General features: G+C 42.5%; 1 long non-coding RNA gene across 1 annotated transcript; it reads left to right on the forward strand.

Annotated features, from left to right (window-relative positions):
* The first annotated feature begins 2561 nt into the window (after window positions 1-2561).
* LOC120585022 (uncharacterized) lies at window positions 2562-3681 on the forward strand. Its single transcript, XR_005648194.1, has 2 exons — window positions 2562-2891; window positions 3148-3681. It is a non-coding gene; the product is annotated as an uncharacterized LOC120585022 (long non-coding RNA).
* The last annotated feature ends 12407 nt before the right edge of the window (window positions 3682-16088 follow it).

The raw sequence follows: 16088 nt of genomic DNA on the forward strand, positions 1-16088 counted from the left end.
ATATTTTTTGTTTTGGATTTCTTTGGATACTAAGAAGTGAGATTGCTGGGTCATAAAATAGTTCTATTTTTAATTTTTTGAGGAACCACCATACTGTTTTCCATAGTGGCTGCACCCATTTTTAATCCCACCAACAGTGCACAAGGGTTTCCTTTTCTCCACATCCTCACCAACACTAGTTGCCTGTTGCTTTATTGATGACAGCCATTCTGACGGGTGTGAGGTGATATCTCATTGTGGTTTTAATTTGCATTCTCTGATGATTAATGACCTTGAGCATCTTTTCATATGTCTATTTGCCATCTGTATGTTCTCTTTGAAGAAATATCTGTTTAGATCCTCTGTCCATTTTTTAACGGGATTTTTTTTTCTTTTTTTTTTTTGGTGTTAAATTGTATAAGTTCCTTATGCATTTTGGATACTAACCCTTTATCAGATGTATCGTTAGTGGGTATCTTCTCCCATTCAAGAGGTTGTCTTTTCGTTTTGTTGATGGTTTCCTTTGCTGTGCAAAGACTCTTTAGCTTGATGTAATTCCATTTGTTTATATTTCCTTTTATTTTCCTTGCCCAAGGAGCCATCCAAAAAAAATTGTTTTTACTAAGAAAAATGTCAAAGAGCTTACTGCCTGTATTTTCTTCTAGCAGTTTTATGGTTTGGGGTCTTACTTTTAGTCTTTAATCCATTTTGAGTTTATTCTTATATATGATGATTTTATTTCATTCTTTTGCGTGTGTCTGTCCAGTTTTTCCAACACCATTTATTGAAGAGACTGTCTTTATCCCTACTGTATATTCTTGCCTCCTTTGTCATAGATTAATTGACTGTATGGGCATAGGTTTATTTCTGGGTTCCCTAATCTATTCCATTGTGTCTGTTTTTTGCCTGCACCATGCTATTTTGATTACTATAACTTTGTAGTATAGTTTGATATCAGGTAGTGTGATACCTCCGATTTTGTTCTTCTTTCTGAAGATTGCTTTGGCTATTCGAGGCCTTATTGCTCCATATAAATTTTAAGATTATTTGTTCTAGTTCTGTGAAAAATGTCATTGATATTTTGATAGGAATTGCACTGAACCTGTAGATTGCTTTGGGTAGTATGGGCATTTTAACGATGTTAATTCTTCAGCTGTGTGAACATGGTATCTTTCTATTTATTTTCATCTTCTTCAGTTTCTTTCCTCAATATCTTATAGTTTTCTGAGTACAGGTCTTTTGCCTCCTTGGTTATTCCTAAGTATTTCATTCTTTTTGATGCAATTGTAAATGAGATTATTTTCTTAATTTTCTTTCTGATAGTTTGTTATCAGTATATAAAAGGCAACTGACTTCCGAATATTAATTTTGTATACTGCTACTTAACTGAGTTCATTTATTAGTTCTAATAGTTTTTCATGGATTCTTTAGGGTTCTGTACACATAGTATTATGTCGTCTATAAATAATGACAGTTTTACTTCTTCCTTTCCAATTCAGATGTCTTTTATTTCTTTTTCTTGCCTAATTGCTGTGGCTAGGACTTTTAATACTATGTTGAATAAAAGTGCTGAAAGTACACCTCTTTGACTTGATCCTGATATTAAAAAAAAAGCTTTCAGCTTTTCACCATTGAGTAAGATGTTAGCTATGGGTTTGTTATATATAGACTTTATTATGTTGAAGTGTGTTCCCTCTATTCTCATTTTCCTGAATTTTTTTTTTTATCATAAATGGATGTTAGATTTTGTCAAATGATTCTTCTGCCTCTATTGATATGATCATATGCTTTTTATCTTTCATTTTGTTTATTAATTGGTTTTGTAGCTATTGGACCAGGCTTGTATCCCAGGAATAAATCCCAATCGATCATGGTGTATGATCTTTTTTAATGTATTGAATCTAATTAATAAAAACATGCTCAGCCCACCCCCTCTGCAAACAGAGGATTCGAATCCCTTCTTCTCTCCCTACCCTCCTGACCCTCCACCTTACTCACCTGCAGCACCTCCTCACACTCCACCCCTTCACCCAAGATTAAATGGAGAGGCTTCTGGTTGCTCCAGATCCCGTTGGTCAATTTTGTTTGCTAATATTTTGTTGAGGATTGTTACATCTATGCTCATCAAAGATATTGGCCTAAAATTTCTTTTTTTTGTCCTGCCTTTGTCTGATTTTAGTATTGGGTGGTCTTGTAAAGTGAGTTTGGGAGCCTTCCCTCCTCTTTGATTTTTTTGAATAGTTTGAGAACTATGAAAATTTCTTAAGGGGGAAGAGAGCCCACAGCTTTCATTGAAGTCTCAAATGGATCTGGAACACTCATGCAAAAAGTTGAAAATCAGTGTGTGAGCATGAAAGTTAAAAACCAGCTTGACAGCTGTTTCAGAGGTTTACCCGTAGGTGGAAAAGTTGCACTCTGGTCATTAGGAAAGGCCTTCAAAAAGCACAGCAGGGTATCTGCTCCCTTTCTTTGCCGCAACAGCAGAGAACTGCCTTTGGTCATAGCCTTTTTTGCTGGGATTCTGCTGGCACTGCTGTTGATGGCCCTTGTCTTCATCATAAGGAGCTACAGAAAATGTAAGTGGCCTCTAAGAAATGGGACAGCTCTTCTTTCTCTGCCATTAAGAACAGAGCCTTGAGTGAATGGCAGGAGGGAGGGGATAAAAATTTGCTCAGCCCACCCTCTCTGCAGACCAAAGATTCAAATCCCTTTTTCTCTCCCTGCCCTCCTGACCCTCCACCTTTTCCACCTGCAATAGCTCCTCACACCCCACCCCTTCACCCAAGATTGAAGGGAGAGGCTTCTGATTCCTCCAGACCCCATTAGTGAGCCTTGTCCCTTTCTTCCTGGCGCTTGTAGCGGGTCGGTCCAGTTCACACGCCCTGGATCCCCACTCAGATCCTCTGGCCAAGGTAAGATGACCACACCGTTTCTGCAATACTGGAAGCCTGCTGCCATTGGAATTTCCCTCTATGCTATCCCTTATCTGCTAGAATAGTAGTATTGCTTTCTGGACATGGGAGTAACGATTCCTTGAAGGGTTTTTCTGATTTCTCTGGGTCATCTCTTACCAAAGCTTTCAAGTTGCTTCTGAAGAAGCACTTGCTTCTAAAGAGACACATCCCTTCGAATTGAGCTTGCTCACTCCTCTTCCTTCTTCCTGTTTAGACTCCAGCCATCGCAGAGGAGGGACTTACCTCTGCCAGCATGCCTCTCAAAACCTCAGAAGAAAAGAGAGGTCACTTGACTGCAAACCATTCTGCAAACCCAGACTCCATTATCTACACTGAAATTAAAGTGACAAACTCACCCTACATTTCCAATAAGGCTTGAATCCAATTCCTCTCATCTCAGCTCCATCTCCATACATCACTTTCCCTTTTTCCAAATTTTGGACGACAACCTGTGTGAAACTGCAGGTGGACTTGTTTGCGTGTGATCTGATAAGTCAGTGAGCAGTTTCGAAGACCAAGGGCCAGTCATTTTCCTGGCCCAAGAAAAGATTGCCAGCCCTCCCACTTGGACCGGCAGCCTGTCAACCACTGAGGGCCGAGACTGCCTCCCCTTGTCTTCTTCCAACGTGTGTGGCACAAACTCTGTGCACCAAGAATGTTCATTCAGTGGCATCGTTGATCAGCTTGGAAGGAGTCAACCAAATGAACGATCTAGCAAGAATTACAAATAAAAGCAAACCCTCTGTAATGTTGGCTTCCTCTTCCTCATGTGTCTGTCTTTGTCACATCCAGATATCAGGGCCAAAATTCTGAAGCTCATCTGTAGCCAGAAAAAACTAACAGAGACGATGGTACTCAAGTTCAGGATTGATCAACCTCTATCACTAACTCGCTATATTCATTTGGGCAAGTTCATTAAACGTTTAAAGCTTCAATACTTTCATCTTGAAAAACAGAACTTACCTCTTAGTGTGAGAATAAATGATATATACATAAGCCCTCTGTATATCTCAGAGTTCTACACAATTCCAAGGTCCTTGTGGTGTAAAGCACTATTCAAATGTGATGTCCATCTCCTTGTGATAGCATGATATATGCATAACAACATTATGCAGAAACTAAAGAGTAATCTAAACATTAATTGTGCACACCCCCAAATCCCAATGGATAACTCCATAGGCCAGTGGTCCCCAACCTTTTTGGCACCAGGGACCAGTGCTCCGGTGAGAACCTAATGCCTGATGATCTGAGGTGGAGCTGAGGCAGTGATGCTAGTGCTGGGGAGTGGCTGCAAATGCAGATGAAGCTTTGCTCACTTGCCCACCACTCACCTCCTGCTGTGGTGGCCTGGTTCCTAACAGGCCACAGACTTATACCAGTCCACAGCCCAGGGAGTAGGGACCTCTGCCACAGATGACCCCAGTAAAACTACCAATAAGATTATTTTTTACTCAGCAAGTGATTATTCTAAAGTTCTTATGTCAATAATAAGCAAAAAAAAAAAAAAAAACAAATCCAGAAAAATTCATAAAAATAAGCAAATAAAAGCAATATGGGAAGGCTAGCCATAATAGTTACTAAAAGTACTGTTTTATTAAGCATGACTAATTAAAACAATATGTTAATGGTGCATGAATAAACAAATCAATGGGATAGAATAAAAAGACCAGCAATAGACCAAAATACATAAGGAAATTTAGAGTATGATGAAGATGGTATATCAAATCATTTAGGAGAAAGTGGTTTATTCAATAAATGGTATTGAGACATGTAGCCATGTAGATGAAAATAAAATTAGATCGATCTCTTACTCCTTATATCAAAATAAATTCCAGATGTGTCAAAAATTAAACAGTAAAAAAATCATGAAAGTACTACAAGTAAATATTAGAGAATTTTTAAAATCATCTCAACACGGAGCACAGCTTAGAATGTATGACAGACACAAAGCCCAGAAACCAGAAAAGATTAACTTGACTTAGGAAGTACCATTCAAAAACAAAAGACAAGCTTGGGAAATATTTGCAAAGCATCTCATAGACAGGGGGCTGATTTTCTTAGTATATTAAGAGCTCCTCAATGAATCAATAGAAAAAATAAGAACTCAATAATTTTTAAAAAGTACAAAGGATAATTCACGGAAAAGCAAATATAAATGACTTTTACATATATGAAGAGATACTCGACTAATTATTTCATCTTAAGAGAAATAGAGATTAGAACTACAATGAGGTAAATATTTTCCATCGATAAGATTAGCAAAATTCACAAAGTTTAGTAACAAACTGAGCAAAATTGCGGGGAGCCGAGATACACACGTTGTGCTGGTGGGAAAGTCAGTTGGTACCTTGGCAATAGCTAACATTTTAAATTCTGTCAATAAGAATTTATCCTACTTAAGCATGTGGAAAGTCACTTATGAATGGGGTTCAGAACAGGCGTCCCCAAGATGTGCCACTTTGGCGTGTGGATTATTTTGAGCTGGAGGCAATCAGACCCTGTGGGCTCAAAAGAAACTTTTATTTCTCCCTTAAAGAATTTAAATTGGGGACCTTGCCCATAATAAGAGTTATCACCAGAAAAAAAAACTTTTTGAGACCTATGTATATGGCAAGGCAAACACCTAATTACTGAACATCTGTTCTTCTTATTGTCCTGTGAATTGCCCTCTTCCCCTCTGAAGCCTCAGGCCTCTTAACCTCATTCCTTAGCTCAGAATGCCATATATGCCTCATTCCCCCTTTGTCTCCGAACCTCTCATGTATGTGGGGTCTCTGACTCTCTAGTGTATGTGGGATTCCCATGTGCATAAAATTAAATTTTATTTTCTCCTGTTAATCTGTCTCATGTCCATTTAATTATTGAGCCAGCTGAAAGAATCTAGAAGGGCAGAGGAAAATTTCTTCCTCCCCAACACCTGTGTAATTCTAATTACAGCATTCATCAAATTGGTTAAAACTTAGGCTTATTATATTCTTGGCAGTATTCTAAGAGCTTGGCATGTTTTTATGGAATCCTCACAAAATGCTCATAGGTTAGAGTTATTATTATTCTCATTTAGATTCAGAAATGGAGGCACAAAGAGGTTCAATAACTTGCCCGAATTCACACTGCTGCTGAGTAGTGGCACTGGGACCCAGACAGGTAGGCTGGCTCCAGAGTTTGCACATTTAACCCTATGCTTAACTCTCGAAAGCAGTGAAAAGTCGAGGAAACCCTCAGTGTCCGCCAAGAAGGCACTGGCTGATGGAGGACAATGTTGACATTAAAAAGAAGGAAGCAGCTCTTATGTTCTAAGAAAAACAAAACGAAACAAAACTCCAAGAGATATCGTTAAATGAAAAGGACAAGATGCTAAACAGATTTCTGCATCTGCTTTATTCATGTACAGTAGGGAACATGTGAGTGTGTGTGCATGTGTGTGTGCACATCTGTCTTTGCATATATTTAGTATGTCTCTGGAAGAAAACATTAACTGGTCTTAGTGATTACCCCTAATCACTTGATAACTGAGGGACTGAGAGGTGGGATGGAAGGAAGCAGGCTTTCCCATAAAAGCTTTTTTGTAACTTTTGAAGTTCTTCATTTACCTGTTGAGTATCTTAAGGGGACCCAATACCTAATGCTCCCATTCCCCACTTGAATCCTGAACCAACTGAGAAATAAGAAAGAGGATTCAGCTGATAAAGAACAAAATACCATCTTTATTACAAACTTAGTCTGCACTGGAGAATAGAGCATATACTGGAGCTACAGACAAGTGGGCTTCAGATCAGTGGACCCCATGATCGATAGAGCAGCACCAAGGCAAGCCTCCTCTCCACCCTGCAACCAAACCAGTGCTCAGCTGTCCCCAGAAGTTGCAGAAGAGATCACATGCTCTTTGAAAGCTGTACCAAAAAGTTTTAAAAAAGGAAGAACGGTAGAGTAAGTACACCCAGTCCCTTCCCCCAGACTCACACTGCACACACGTCACTCCAAATCCGATGGGCGTCATCAAGGAGTGTCACCCTAATGGGGCTTGGTCCACAGGGAAGGAAGCCAAGTGGGGGATGGGGAGCATCCTCCACAAATCTCTCATAAAAATTCATTAACTAATATTTTTAAAAATTAAGATAAGGAAATTAAAGTTCAAAGAGATGAAATAATTTACGTAATATCTCCCAGTAGCGAGTGAGGGACCAAAATTTAAATCAAGTCCCCTGACTTCAGATTCTTTGCATCTTGCCTCCACACCCAGCTGCCCAGAGCCGGGTGTAGTGGCAGACAAAGCAGAAAGGTAAAGTCAGGTGACACGATCCACAGAGCACCTTCCTTCTGAGACAGAGCAGCTGCATCTGACAGCTGGATTTTGAGAAGACAATGGAGGTTTGAGAAAGGAGTGGGCCCACTGTGGGAGTAAACAGGTCTGGGAGAAAGACAGGTTAGGGAAACAGACTTGTGACCAAGTCACCGCACAGCAGGGCAGCCAGCCCCAGAGGGCAGCAGAGCACCATGACCGCTCTTCTCCTGTGGCTGGTTGTGGGAAGCATCCCCAAGGGAGGCTTCTCTTGCTGTTAGCACTTCCTAAACTCTGGGCTGACATCAAACATTTCTACCAGCCTTGAAGCTAGAAGCCACATCAGCTTTCCAGTTCAGAGCCAGTGCCTTATAAACAGCTACGAGAGGAGGAATGAGCCTCGTCCTGTGGCCATCCACTTGTACGTGAATTGTCTGAATAACTGTTGTTTCCTCTGTTTTCTCGAAGCTTCCCATTTTTAATAGCATAGCCCTATGTTTACAAAATCTTGTGGGTTTTTTTTTTTTGTCTCTTTATTATGAAAACATGGGCAACTAGCCTTCCCAGAGAATGAAATGCGTGAGTAAATAACTGACTATAGATTGAAAAGTTCTCTGCTAAGTAAGGGGAGAAAAGACGCTTGAACCCTGGATCGTAGAAGCAGAACAAACCTGTAGGATTCTCAGGGGAAGTTGTAGGCCAGATAGTTAAGTGTAAATCTTCCGAGGCATCTATAGATGGCTTGGTCTGTAGCCGTGGAAGATGGATATCTGCTCTTATGCTTTGTGTCATAGGATGTCCTAACCCAGCCCCACCTAGATCGTTATTTGCAGAACCAGTAGGCGTGAGGCTCCTTTGAGTAAGTTTAGTTCATGGCCACAGGGGACGGGTTGGGGTTGTTTTGTGGCTGAAGGAAAAGACAGCGCTTTTAATGTTGCTTGATCTGAGGCTCTGGGATGGAGGGGGACTGGCTGTATGGAAACACAGAAGATGGCAGGAATGGAATGGTCCCCACACCCTCCCCTTCCCATCGAGCTGTCGACTAGCTCTGAGTTCCCTACCTATGGAGAGAGGGCTCCTTTAGGGTGGAAGCTGAAGGAACTGCGTTCATGAAAAACTTCATTAGAACTTGGACCTACACGTGCAGGGCATGTGCAGGGCCGTGCCGAGAGCCTCCCTCCCCGCCCCAGCCCTGCTCAGCCCAGAGAGCCACCTGAGTATCCTGAGCACTGACACTGGCCAGTACTCTAGTAGAAGAGACCAAGAGAGAAGTGTCTTATGAGGGCAGCAGAGGCGATGATGGGGAGACCCTGGGAACTCCCTGAAATAGTAGGAGAGACACCACGCGGGGAGAGAGGCAGACACGTGGGCGGGAGCGACGAGTCTTGGTGATTCGGGCGTTCGTTACAGTCTAACCCCACTCGCAGCCACCGCCGTTGATGCCTCAGTCTTGATTTGTGCTCCCTGATTGGAATGAATATTTCACTGAAGGCTTCACATTTTGGTTTCTCATTGATCAAAAGAGGCACCCATTCGGTCCGGCGGCAGTTTCTCATCCAGGATCATCTTTTCACCAAGAGAATCTGAGAACCACGAATTTCGCCTCTCGCCTTTTCTTTGGGTAAGTCAGCATGTCATATCGATTTAGGAAGAAATGGGAATAGTATACTTTAAAAGAAACTTTTCCAGAAATGCTTTTCCAGTGATAACCTGGGAGAAATTAGTCATACTTTGGAGTTCGGTCAACACTGGTTAGGAATTTATTGGCTCACAAATAAAATACATGTGCTCTCCTGCCCCCCTCATCAAGATTCGGCCCCATTTTCTCTGTGCGTGAGAAGTAAGATCTGGAGATGTTATCTGCCGGCAGCCTGGCTTGGTGGCCTCCACAGCTCCTCTGGCTGCCACTATTCTAACTTAGCTGCCGATGACTGCTAGCAAGGTTAGAGGGTTCTTCAGATACCAGGGAGATCAGAATCAGTCCCCAAGATAGGGGTGGGTTGTCACTTTAGTTGTGAGCTGAATAAAAGAAGTCTTCAGTCACATCTGTCCTGTTTGAGCCATCTCCTTTGGAGTCAGGACACATGGGAAAGGTTTCGAAGGTTCTCTACTTTGTTGGAAACGGAAAGGAAAAAGTAAGTTGAGATCCATTGCCCGCCTCTGCTGAGTGTTTTCTTCTGAAGTAGTCTCCAGCTCTCTCACGAGGGCTTGATGAGGACTAAACATCGAAGTGTGCTTCCGGGGCCGAAATTGGCTGTCATTCCTTCGAAATTCATTGGTAGGAAGCTTGGAGCGTGGAGCTTGCATCACCTCTCACTACACTGGACTCGTTCAGAACGCACGAATGGCAAAGGCAGAAGAGACCTTGATTCAGGCTGTCGGGCTTCAATTGCCTGAGTGTGAGGAAGCAGCATGGCTAGAAAGGGTTGCACTACCCCTCGCTAAAAGGAAATGGGGTTGTGTTCCATTGCCTCTGCTTTCATGGCACCTGCCATGTGTCTCTCCTTCACAATACTTACTATACAATGGACAATTTATACTCTGTGTGTGTGTATGTGATAGTTTGTCTCCCTCCCACTCTACGTTATAAACTCCATGAAGACACATGCTATTTCTTTTGCTCATCTTCGTATCCCCGACATCTAGCATGGTCCTTGTTTATTGAACGAATGAATTGAACGTATGAATAAAAATTCCTGGGGAGTACGAGAATGGAGTCCTCAAAGTCATAGAGAAGAAAACAGGCCTAGAGAAGTAAAAAGCTGCCCAAAGTCATGCCTTAAAAAAGTGACAGTGGTTTTTGCAAAAACTTGGACTATTGTGTCCCAAAGGGAGTGGTTTTGGGCAAACCAAAGAAAGATGTTGCTTTGTCTATACCCCCCTCCTCCACAGCGCCCCAAGCTCTTAGAGGATAAAAGGCTAGGACTGCTGGGGAGCCACTGCTTTGATTTCTTAGGGCTCCTTTAGCCATGGGGCCAGATTATCGCAGGGCAAGTATGAGAACTCGTGGCCTTAGCTTTGACTTGCAGATTCTTTGGGCTGCAGCCTTCGTTTTTCATCAACGGGCTTCTCCAGGTTTCTTTCTTCTCTTCCCTTCTCTGATAGGTTGTTTTTCTACATTTCCATACCCAGAGGAGGTCGAAATCCATTGACCCATTATGCCTACAGTCTCTCCACTGCCCGAGGTATTTCTGTGGCTTCTGAGCATAAAAAGAAAAAAATCTGTTGGCCAAACAGTGGCACTTGTGTTTGATGTTCTTTCTACCCTGTGTCCACTTGAGAGACTAGCAGAATCCCCGCACGGTGGTCTTGAGGATTTTGGCTTCTCCGATGCTGCCCCAAAGGAAAGATGGACAGATCAGCACAGCCCCTTCTGAATGAACGGCCCCTTCTCTGTTTAGGAACAGGGACCCCTAAAGATCAGGTAGCTGTGAGGCACAGGGCTCAGGACATTAGAGCCGAGGAAGGAACCTACCAGAGGCGTGGGGGTCACTGAAGAAGCTTGGCTGGTTTTCTGGCTTCTAGATAGGCCTTTACTGCCCAAGAGCAGAAGGCACAAAACTTAAAGGCTATTCCTCCCGTGACTCAAGACTAGGGCTGAGGCCTGTCCTCTTCCAGGCCTGGTCCTTCTCAAGGAGACCTTTATGCACCTGCTTACTCAGGGTCCCCACAAGCTCCTTGGACAGGAGCCTTGGCTTCTGGTCCCTCCAGGTGAACAAGATGCTACAGTCGAGTTTGTCTGCTGGGGAGGCAGGTGGCCCCCCAGTCATGGGACCTGTGGTGTGGTTGTCTCAGGTTCTCCTTCCTCCCTGGTCTATACACACCCCACTTTAGTGCTCTAAAGGAAGGCTATAGTGCTCTGTCTGTCACCTCTCATGGTGCCTTTGTCACTGTGAAGCAGAATCTCCCCAGGCCCCCGCTGTCTGGCTGGCCGCACGGGCCTCCAGGGGTTCAGGCAGCAGGAGAAGGGTCACATTTACTCATTTGAAAGCTGTTCCTGGGCCCCTTTCATTTTCCCTAATCACCCTCCCCCTACCCCATAACTGCAATTTACGCCTTCAGTTCCTTTGACTTCTCTTCCTTTTGGGCAAATGACTGATTATGGAGATGATCCCCACCTCCGTGATCAGCATGCAGGTGATGACGACGGACGTCTTGGAAGGAACCACAGACAGGTTTTATGTCCCTTGGGAGAAACCACCTTTTGGCTTTCTGCACAGGATCCTCTTCTCTGGGCTCTGTCTCCCCTGTCCTGTCCCTGCCTCCACCCAGTTCCAGAAGCTCCTGGCAACTATTCCTTTAGAGTGGCCCCCACCCTCCAGACCACCCTTGGTTGGACCTGTAGTGGGTGTCTGATGGAGCTAGGCTGAGCCCCTTCCTCAGAAACTAGCCTGGGACCAGAAGTCTCAAATTGGCTAGGCTCTTGAACAAGGGAGAAATAAACTCAGGAGCTGGGCATGGATATATTTCCATGAATGAAGCATGGAAGGGTAATACAGAGAGAGAGGAAGCAAACACACACAGGAGTCGCAGGTCAGAGACAGAGACAGTCCTGCTGACACTCCTGACCAGTTCCAAGGATGGCCGCATCCCTGCCCTTGAGCTTCTGAGACACTGTTCTCTCTTTACGATGAATTCTCTCTTTTAATTAAAATAGTGAGAGGGCATTTTTGCTGCTTGCAACCAAGAGTCCTGAACTATATTCTTTTGAAAGAAATCACATTGAAGATAAATAGTTAAGGTGGAGAGACTGCACGCAGTTGAAAAGAGGCAGGTGTAGTAGGTGCAAATCAACGTTATGTCGTTATGTCGTGTCTTGCTGCGCCCCTATCCCCAGGGTGATTTGCCTCCTAAGTCACTGCTCACCTGGAGTGATCCACCTCGTGCACGACCTGCAGCTTCCTTTCTTGCTGCCTGCTGGGTCTGCATCGGAAAGGAAGCAACTCCTTTGCCAGGCCCACCCTTCTGTAGCTCTGCGTCCCTGCCTGTCATTCCCTCACTCTCCAGAGAAGGAAATGCAAGGTGTCTGGGAAGTTTGGGAGGTTGGTGATGTTTCTTCCCCATGAATTCTGTGAAAAGACAGTCAAGAAGAGCAGAATGAAGAGCCACGTGACTGAAAGGAGGTGAACCTTCCACTGGAATGGCAAGTTGTACCCAGGAATCTCAAGAATCCTGGATTTGTTTAAGGGACACAGGTATCTTTGAGCTGATGGTAGTTTTATCCTATTTGGAGAAATGAGGAGAAAAAAGAACAACCAATTCTACGGATAAGTAACCAGATTGTGCACTGCCCAAGGGAACCTCATCAAAGGGATGTCATTCATGGACCTAAATTTCTAAGGGGCAGCTGAGAAAATTCTGGGCTTCCTGGCAGAGCCCCAAACAGGAATGGAGATTCCTCTCCTGGATGAATTCACCCCAGCACAACAAAGCCTTGACACACTCAGCAGAGTATATGAACACACGCCGTTGCTGGCACACAGTCGTGTGTGCCACTGTACCTTGCTTGCCAATGTTCTGGTGTCACCAGAGGTCACTCCTCCTGTCTGTCCACCAGTCACAGAAGTCCGATTCTTATTTAGCTGCCAGGAAGACTAGTAAGGAGAGTCCTAACTTCTCTGACCCCCAATGGACACCGAGCCTCACCTAGGAGTGGGGTTAGGGTGGAGCATGAAGCCACCAGCTGCAGATGTGCCAGGCATCGGAGCATGTGAGCAGGCGAAAGTGTGGGTGTTTGTGTGTCAGTGCCAGGGTTGCAGACTCCAGACTGCTTTTCTTTTCAATTTAAAAAATTTTTCTAATTACAGTTGACATACCATCTCATGTTAGTTTCAGGTGTACAACACAGTGATTAGACATTTATATAACTTACTAAGTAGTCACCCCAATAAGTCTAGTACCCATCTGACACCACGCATAGTTATTACAATATTATTGACCGTATTCCCTATGCCGTACTTTATATCCCGTGACTGCTTTTATAACTACTATATTGTAGTTCTTAATTCCTTCACTTTTTCCGCCCATCCCTCCAACCCCGCTCCCAACTGGCAACCATCAAAATGTTCTCTGTATCTATGAGTTTGTTTCTATTTTCTTTGTTCATTTATTTTGTTGGTTATATTCCACATATAAGTGAAATCGTATGGTATTTATCTTTGTCTGACTTATTTCACATAGCATACTACTCTCTAGGTTCATCCATGTTGTCGCAAATGGCAATATTATTTTTTATGGTTAAGTAGTATTCTATCGTGTATGTATATATATATATATATATATATATATATATATATATATATATATACATACATACATATATATATGTGTATATATATATACATACACGATATAATATAAATATATAATATAAATGTTATATATTATTATAATATATTATTATATATTATAATATATAGAATATATATATATATATACCACCACTTCTTTATCCGATTGTCTATAGATGGGCATTTAGGTTGTTTTCATATCTTGGCTATTGCAAATAATGCTGTAGTGAACATAGGGAAGCATATATATTTTCGAATGAGTGTTTTGAATTTTTTTTTTTTTTAATAAAAATCCAGATGCGGAATTGCTGGGTCATACGGTAGTTCTATTTAAAATTTTTTGAGGAGCCGCCATACTGTTTTCCAGAGCGGCTTGCCCAATTTACATCCCCACCGCCAGTGTGGGGGGATTCCTTTTTCTCCACCTCATCACTAACATTTGTGTTTTGATTTGTTGATGATAGCCATTCTGACAAGTGTGAAGTGATATCTCATTGTGGTTTTAATTTGCATTTCTCTGATGATCAGTGACATTGAGCATCTTTTCATATTTCTGTAGGCCATCTGTATGTTCTCTTTGGAGAAATGTCTCTGCCCTTTTTAAAATCAAATTATTTGCTCCGCAATGGTAACATAAAACCAAAGAAAGTACCAAGAGAAAGAGAAATGGATTGTGTGCAGATAGATATCGGTACAATGCCTAAGAAATGAGTAACGTACCAAAGTAAATAAAAGGCCCAGAGTTACAGAGAATAACCAGATATGTTTATTAGCATTCTGAGTATTCCTCGGTTTTGTTGGTTCTGTTGCTGCTTCTTAAAGATAGTATTAATTTTCGCCCTTTAGATGTGTAAATAAGGAGGTAAATGGGTAATAAGAATAAGGCAATTAATAATTAAAAGTATCTTTTAGACATACAAACCAAAATGTTTACAGATGAAACAATTTGATGTCTAAGTCTCAAGATGATTACGGTAGGGGAAGTGAGTGGGGCCATAAATGAAACTCAGGAGCTACAGTTCTCCAGGACACCAGAAGATCCAGAACAGGCTGATGTTTTGTTTTGAAGGAAATGGTCACTTTAAATCACTTTCCCAAAAGGGCAGATGCTACCTGTTGCTACAGCAACAAGCTTTGAGATAGTAAATTAAGCTTCTGTGAAGAAATCATGTGGGACTGAGAACTAACCAGCACTTCCCCCAAGTCTCCAGTTCCTGGCAGAACAGTGTGCCAGAGTCGCCAGAGGCCCCAGAATAAACCCAGGGCTTCGTCCTGGAGGGGCATGAATTAAAAACAGAAGTTAATTTAGGGGGAAAGCCTCAAATCAAATAAAGGGATACCATTAAGAAAAAATTTGGGGAGTGGGTTGAATTTTTGAAGAAAAATACCCCCCAAGATGTTGAAGGGGAGATCGTTGGGGCTAAAGTCACCTCCCACTCCCAGGGCCCCACAGGACCAGTGGGTTCCAGTCTTCTGCCTCTAAGATAGGATTGTGAGTGGCACCAGGAAGTGGATGGGTGGGGTGACCAACTCAGACTTCCCAGATAGCACTGATTCTCCTTGGAGTGACAGGAGGAGAAACAAGGACCCTTCTCTGAAATGAAATGTTAACAAGACAAAAATGATTATCATTCTCTAGTCTAAGATTGGATATAGGATAAACTTTCAGGCTGGCTAAGAATTAATAAAAAACATTTTCAGTATACTTATCCTCTTTGATATGGTTTAATTGAAATCCCACCTTGCTGCTCTCATCAAGTTCATATATTTATTGTCTTGGGAGTGAGAGTCCACAGCTGCAAATTTGAATAGACCAAACCAGACATACTATCTTGAATCTCCAAAGCCACACTCATTGTTGTATGATATGACTAGATATCTATCCCTATCCGGTGTCCTGATTAATGAGACATCAACAATAGTAACTAAGGCCAAAAACAAACAAACAACGCAACAGTCCTCAGGTATACAGATCGTAACTTGTATCCATGTGTCTGCTAATCGTACATGAGGTGAACTTGAGAGTTTGGACTTTGGAGGAGTTACAAGTCCCTCTTCATGTCTGAGCATAGGTGGTTAGAAGCTGGGGTTCTCCCACAAGGCAGGGATGGGTTTAAATCCTGGCTCTACTACTTGTTAATTGTATGACCATAGATAAGTTACTTAATCTCTCTGTGGCTCAGTTTTTTATTCTGTAAAATGGAGGTCGTAAGGACCTAAAGAGATAATGTATTCCAAGTGCTTAGTGCATAGAATATGCTCAACCAATATTAACTCTCCAGTGTCTTTTTTGCCTCACCCCAACTTCTTCTACTAAAATGAAACACCAGAGGAAATAGTAGGACTCAGCTCTAGAGAATCATTATTTCTCTAACAATCAATGAATGGCTCACAAATTTGACAAATGCTCTGACCAGCCCAGGAAAAGGGAGAAGTCTGTTCTGGGGGAAGGGGTGAGGGGCCCAGATTTCACCCAGGTGAATGTGCCACATGGCTCCAGGTAGCAAGCAGGATGAGTGCCAAGAGTAGCTAGCTGAGTTTTCAAGCTCCAGGTGAACCTTACCCTCAGGAAAGAGCTACACACAG

The sequence above is a fragment of the Pteropus medius genome, unplaced genomic scaffold (genome assembly GCF_902729225.1).
Source record: "Pteropus medius unplaced genomic scaffold, Ma_sr-lr_union100, whole genome shotgun sequence".
In the NCBI taxonomy this organism is placed as follows: Eukaryota; Metazoa; Chordata; class Mammalia; order Chiroptera; family Pteropodidae; genus Pteropus; species Pteropus medius.